Source organism: Crocodylus porosus, unplaced genomic scaffold, assembly GCF_001723895.1.
Source record: "Crocodylus porosus isolate Cpor-Errol unplaced genomic scaffold, CroPor_comp1, whole genome shotgun sequence".
Classification (NCBI taxonomy): Eukaryota; Metazoa; Chordata; order Crocodylia; family Crocodylidae; genus Crocodylus; species Crocodylus porosus.
The window spans coordinates 28,090,681-28,098,218 of NW_017728914.1; positions in this window are offsets into that span (position 1 = coordinate 28,090,681).

A 7,538-nucleotide genomic window follows, 5' to 3' on the forward strand; every position below is an offset into this window, starting at 1 on the left:
CGCACCACATGTGTAGACATGCACCCACAGCAGAACAATCAGCAATTGTCATTTCCCCTTCCCTTCCTCCCCTCCTCAAAACCACCTTTTACAGGCAATCGATACAGCATAACCAAATTCCCAAACACCCCGGCACATAATAAGACCTACAGCACAGGGAACGCTTGTACTTCGTCTGTTCAACGTTGGTACCATCCTGACTGGAGCCTGTAGGCCACCACGAACTCGCTTTATGCAGGTCCTGTATGTGCAAATTCGCTCTCATGCCATGACCCTTTTTATACCAAAAATTTGTTATCCTCAAGGTAAATTCACTCTTATGCGATCAGTGTGGTGGAAACCTGCAATCAGCTGCTTTGTGTGGTGCATCGTGGGAGTGATGTGCACCAAAATATAGTCCCGTGTGGATCTGTTCTCCTCGATCCTTGCTTGCGACACGTGTCTCTGTGGTTGCCGTCCTCATTATGGCTTCCAACCCCTCTCTGCTGCTGGTGAGCACCAAAACGGTCTCGTACAAGTGGTAGAAATGGGTCTGGGGGTCCGTACAGTCGAGGTCTTGAATGTGTCCCTATTTGTTACATTGTAAAGTGGGTTCCCCTCATGAGAATTCGAGTTTTGCTCCATTTTCCAGGGACACGTGTACAGCATAAAGTGAGGGAAACCTCTATAGCACCCATAATAAGGACACAGCTCGGCTGTAGACTTGGGTCCTACAGGGAGGATGCCGTTAAGGAATCATGTTCAGAGCAGATGGGGCAAAATGGTAAGGTACCTCCTACAAATCCCTATGTGTTCATACGGATCTCAGCTGGAAGGCATGCTAAAAAGACCAAATCCCATCAGCTTATTATTTGCACCACTGTACCACCTGGAGGTGCCAAGTCACATGCTGTGGCCCACTGCATTTGGCTTTGCAAGAACACCACATGAAAGAATTATCTCCCTGCCCAAAAGCTTACAGTTGTAGTAGTAAAAAACAAAGCTTCAGCCCTACAAGAAGCAAGCAGGAGACACAAAGCCCCTTGAGTCCATACATGTATTGTGGTAGGTAATGTGTCCCTGTCAACGTATCCGTACAAACGCACATGCAAAAGTGATCAAATTTGATTATATGAGACAGGCATTGTTGGTTTTGTTATTAAACAGCTTACTGATACTGCTCTCATTTCCTAAGCAAACAATCAAAAAACAAAGGCATATGCTTATGGTATCGCACAGTATGTCTTACAATGTCAGCTTTTGTCTGAAGGGCTCCCAGTGCTCATTTTTAAACTTATTTTGCTCTTCTTCAGCTTTTACATTAATTTAGGATCTGGCTGTACAGTGTGGTCACACTGCCCCCTGCTGGTTATTTAGAAGATCAGCAGGTAACCCAATTTTCTAAATGGGCTTTTAAATAATAAAGGAAAATGCTATCTAAAGTCTAACACAGTAGTTTGTTTTTTTTTCTTCTGGCCATTAGTCAAAGGAAGTTTGTCTTCAGGAACTGAAATTTCACAGCAGCAACAAAATAAGTTTCTTCACACTTTGCAACTGCTGCCTGTGTTAAATCTTCACCTTGCCTGTTCTGCTGTTTAATTCTTTTAAAGCATAGTGATTTATTTGCCTTAATAAGCTAATTACTTGCCGGTTGCAACGTGGGAACAGGTGGAGCGCCAGAGGAAGAACGAAGAAGTCTTCCAATTACTCACGCAGCAGGAACAGGCTAGGAACCCACCCTGCACGTTTCACGCCCGTCACACCCACGAGATGCAACTTTGCAAAGAAAAGGATCTGACCCAATGAGTGAAAAGATAATCAGTCTCCACCATCTGTTTGGTGCTGGGTTTCCTCAGGAAAAAAACTAATCAACAGCTCATTCTGTACAAAGGGAGTGAACAAAGCTCAAATTCACCACAATCTCAATGATTCAGCTTTATTAATGAGAGTAATGGTCAGCTCAAACTCCCCGTCTTTGACTACTCCTAAAAATTCTCTGTCCCTAAAATATCACTCCTATTTCCCTTATGTCTGGTTGGGGTAAAAAGCTTCCTGCCTCATATGAGGCAGAACCCACTTAACCATTTCAAACACAATCAACTTTCACTACCAAGGGAGCTAGTTAGACCAACAGTTCCGCTTGTTGCGATTGTTTTATTTGCCAGCTACATATATGGAATTGATGAAACAGATGAATGGGGCTCCCATAATGCCATTTCCACAGTGAATTGTCTACTACAAGCATGGCAAAAATGACATTGAGTATATTAGGGATCCAAGAAAGTAAAATTGAAGGAGTAAAAGCCTAATTAAACACTGAAAACACAGAAGTGGAAATCACCTCGACTCTAGAAATATTCGACTGAAGTTTGCATGCAACGAAGTCTTTTGCACACTTCTGTGCCGGAGTAGAAGCCTGTCCTCTCAACTGAAGATGGATTTAAAATGAAACGGATGGATCCAGTATGTGAAATTGAAGCTCTGGCACAACGTGCAATGCAGAGAATGGAACAAGACAATGTGACACAGGAGCCTATCTTTAAGCAGATTTCACTTGCTCCCAGGCATAAAATTGAAGTTACTTACTTTTAAGTTAAACACATAGAAACGGCTTCAGCATATTCACCCTCACAGGTGCAGATGACATGGTGGTAACTTCTTATAGTCCTTTCCCTCCCATTCAGAAGTATTTTGAGTGTGGTGCATCCTGCTGACGCTGTTCCTTCCAACACCTCCTCTGACTCCCAGTTCTATTAGGATTCTCCAGTAGCTCATTAAGTCTTATTACTAAATAATCTATATCCTTCAGAGGGGAGATCTTCTAACTTCAGTTGGTTTCAGGTGGGAGAGCTATTTGTACAGTGAACTAGGTGATGCAACCACTCTGTCTGCTGAATCCAAAGCCTCAAAAACAGTGTTTTACCATAGGCAAAGAGCTCTCTCATCAAGGCTTGTTTCCTATGCGTTTCAGGGAGCACGTTGGCAAAAATTAAACCTTTTCCCTTTGAATGATACTGATAACAAGACATCACTACCTGGCACTTTGCTCCCCAACTCCCAGCGATGCAAACAGAAACATCCTTTTATTGATCAACTACATCCTCCCCTCTATGCTAGAAGCAGTGGATGCGATTATCTGGATATTTTGGGCTGCCACTGCCACCACTGAGAATCAAAGGTAGGGTACACGCAAAAGAATTAAAAATTGTTGTAAAGTGATATAATTTGTCAGCTAATTTTTTGGATGGAGAACCTAAGGTGTGGGGAGCCAGCGGGAGGATCTTTTCAACATGACCACTAGGAGTTTCGTGGTCGTCAACCATTCTCTCGGGTTTGAGGAATTCAGAAGCAGCCTTAAGACAAAAGGAAGACATAGAGACCAACACTTGATCTAAGAAAACTGAAAAACAAGTTCTGACTTTAATGCCTGTTGTTCCATTGGAGTTGCAGGCTCTTTTTATTTGAACAGAATAACAGAAGCTCCGTGAAAGCAGGAGAGGTTGGGGATGCCTGTAGCAACTTCTCCAACACCTTCCCTTTCTTTGACATTGTCATTTTCTACCCTTCAACATTTTTATGGATTAGTTGCTGTCACCAACCCCAACCTACCAAATAATTCCCCTAATAAATGTAATCTGCACTGTAAACAAGTACCTCAAAAACCTCAGTACTTCTGGGCACCTGATTTGAAATTCATATCCTATTGGACTCCATAAATGGGTAATAAAATACATTTCAGCATTGTTTACAGAATTGTTACAAAGTTTAGCTGATTAGGTCTGGGTTTGGTTTCATCTATAATAAATAAAACCATGAGCACTCTGCGATGAGGATAACATGACCTTGGTATTTTCATTTTAATAAAGATAGGAAATTGCCAAGATAAGTGATTTTCAATGTTAATAATTTAACAAGGCAATAGACCTTGTAATTAAAAATAAGTTTAAGGAGGCTGCTAAGTGATTTTGATAATGATTCAAGGACCAATTATAAAAGAGATCTCACTCTCCCTTTCCTAATTAAATATATTGGGAACAGTGGAAAGGGGAAGAGCAGATATTAATGATTTTTATTATACTGTGGGCATTTCTATGTTATATTCAAGCCAGAAAAAAGTTTGACAGAAAACATATAATGGGCTCCTAAAAAAATGGTTGATTTTAAAAGAAAAAATATTGAAACTGCTGTTGTAACTTTTGCAGCTTTATAGTAGCCCCCAGGGGAAATTATACTATGAAAGTGGTCACAATATATTCTAACCTTCAAGATGATCCCTCACACACATACCTCATGGGACTGGTAAATCCAAGATACATCAGCTTTACATCATGATTTCACTCTCATTCTCAGTACAAACAATGACCTTAATACAGGTCAGAATCTGACCCTTCAGCTCTAAGTCAAACTCTATGCTGAGGTTGTTGACGGCTATCTGTCTAGATGCTAATAATGCAAAGGAATCTTTTGAAGATGAAGGTATTCACCATATGTGAAAGTCTGACTCACCTGTACCTCAGAACATATAAACACTGAGGCTGAAAACTTGTAACAGGGCACAAAACAGATACCCCTCAAGCCACAAGACCCAATCTAAAACGTAATTGGGAACAGACTATGTAACCCTGTAATCATTATATTTGGAGTGGTATCTTCAGGAATTGTTCTGCGAAGCTGCTTTGGAGCAAATTCCTTTTCTCAGCGCAACAACTAAACTACCAGCTATACCTGCAAGGCCATGTATTCATCCTATGACCCATAATTCAGGCTCCCACCAAAGGTTCGCTAAGGCGGGGAAGGAGCTCACCTCTCTCCAGCAAAAGCAGAACACCCCCTGGTGTGGAGCAGCAAGACTTCCCCCCACCCCCCCAAATCTGGGCTCCTCTCAAATTTATATCAATTTATTATACTGACCGCACACCCAGGGTAGGTACAGACAGTCAAAAAGCTCAAGGCTGAATTGATTCAGTCTTTGCAGGTTAGTCTAAGCCGCACCAATTACATTGAAACAGAAGTGAACGTTTACCTTCGATTTGGAAAATGCAGCCACATGCCTGCAGTGGCTCAGGCCAGGCACTAGGGGGTGCTCACTGGCTGGGTGTTCACTTCCTCTTCCTGTTGAGCCCAAGGTCTCTGAGATTTGCAGTCCAGATTTACAGTAGTAGGACTCTGCAGGGTTTCTCATCACTTCCTCTTCCTGCTTCCAGGTACCTCCAGGCTTTGCAGTCCACGGTTGCAGCCAGCAGTAAGTTTGAGTGAGGGAAGGGGTACTTAGCCCCTTCCCTGGCCCCAGTCCCCAGCTGGGGTTTGCCAGGGGTGAGAGGTACTCTCCCCCTGTAGACTAGCCCTTCTGGGCTTGCCTGCCCACCCCCCTCTCCTCCTCTTATCAGAAAGCCCTCACTGCTCCAGCTAAAGAACAGAGGGCGAGGCCAGCATTAATCTGTGGAGCAGACAGCATAGCCCAGCCCAGCCCAGCCCAGGGCTACAAAGCATGCTGGGGGACTGTGATTTAACTTGAACCAAGAAGGGGTCTGTGACAAGTTTCATAAACCAGTTAAGTCAGATACTACATTCAACTAGGTTTATCTTGAACCAGTTTCACTTTGAAACTGATTTATGCACACTGAGCTTCTGTTCTCTTACAGGTTTAAACCAGTTTCTGATTGCTTAAATATGTTTGTGTGTAACTTCTCTCCCTAGCCCCGGGGACCAGGGATATATTACATGGTTCTACAAAAGGGAAAACCTATGCACCAAGATGTGGTGCCCAACTTGAAGTGAGGAAAGAAGACTGGGAAACTACAAGCCAATCAGTTTGACCTTAATCCCTGGCAAAATTTTGGAAAAAACTATCAAAGAAACCATTCTTGACAGGCTAACAGAAGGCAACATTCTGAGGGACAGCCAGCACAGGTTTGTTGCGGGTAGGTCTTGCTTGACCATTCTCATTGCCTTCTATGACCAGGTGACCTATCACCTGGACAAAAGGGAAGAGGTTGATGTCATATACTTGGACTTTAAAAAAGCCTTTGACCTGGTGTCCCATGATATCCTCATGGAAAAATTGGGCAACTGCTTGCTCGACTACTCCACAGTCCGATGGCTGGGGAACTGGCTCCAAGGTCGGACCTAGAGAGTAGTAGTTGATGGAACCAAATCAACATGGCATTTGGTGACTAGTGGCATCCCCCAAGGCTCCGTTCTTGGACCTGTACTCTGTAATGAATTCATAAACAATCCGGACACTGGTGTGAAAAGCAGACTGGCCAAGTTTGCTGAGGACACCAAACTTTGGGGAAGTCCACACTTGAGGATAGGCTGGTGATCCAGGCTGCCCTCGATAGGCTTGCAGTAGGCAGATGAAAACCTGATGACGTACAATTCAGAGAAATGCAAGGTGCTCCACCTTAGGAATAAAAACCTGCACCACACTTACAGGCTTGGCAATGCTACACTCGCTAGCACCATGACCAAAAGAGACTTGGGGGCCATGACTGACCGTAAGATGAATGATCCACCAATGCAATACCGCAGCTGGCAAACAGAACTCTGGCTTGCATCTACCTATGCATCTCAAGCAAGACCCAGAATGTTATCCTCCTGCTGCACTCAGCCTTGGTGAGACCACAGCTGGAGTACTGCATCCAATTCTGGGCTCCACAATTTAGGAAAGATGTGAAGAAGCTTGAAAGTCCAGAGGTCTACACGCATGATCAGAGGACAAGAAAACAGGCCTCACGAAGAGAGGCTGCGAGCTATGGGACTCTTCAGCCTGGAGAACCACAGGCTCAGGGGTGACCTGGTGGCAGCCTATAAGTTCATTAGGGGTGTGCATCAGGATCTGGTGAAACACCTGTTCACCAGACCACCCCAAGGGATAACAAGGTCCAACAGTCACAAACTCCTGCAAGACCATTTTAGGTTGGACATAAAGAAAGACTTCTTTACTGTCCAAGCCCCCAAGGTCCAAAACAGGCTGCCCCCAGAGGTGGTGCAAGAACCTACTGTGGGCACTTCCAAGAAACATTTGGACATTTATCTTGCTGGGATCCTTTGACCCTGGCTGACTTCCTGCCCCTTGGGCTGGGGGCTGGACTTGATGATCTTACAAGGTCCTTTCCAGCCCCAATGTCTTTGAAATCTATGAAGTTATTCAAGGCCAATTTTTCAGACTCCCATGGGTAGAAATTGATGCCTGAATTCCTGGGTGTTTAGTCCTTCAACACTTGTAATAGGAAAAACTGAGTATCAGACCCTAGGTGCCTCAGGTTGGACACAATCATAAAAAAAATTAGGGTTGGAAAGGACCTCAGGAGATCTAGTCCAACCCCCTGCTCAAAGCAGGGCCATCCCCAACTAGATCATTCCAGCAAAACGCCAAAGATGGAGATTCTACCACCTCTCTAGGAAACCTGTTCAAGTGCTTCACTAGCCTCCTACTGAAAGAGTTTTTTTCCTAATATCGAACCTAAACTTCCCTTGCTCCAACTTGAGACAATTGTTCCTTGTTCTGTCATCTGCCACCACTGAGAGAGTCTAGCTCCTCTTGGAACCACCATTCA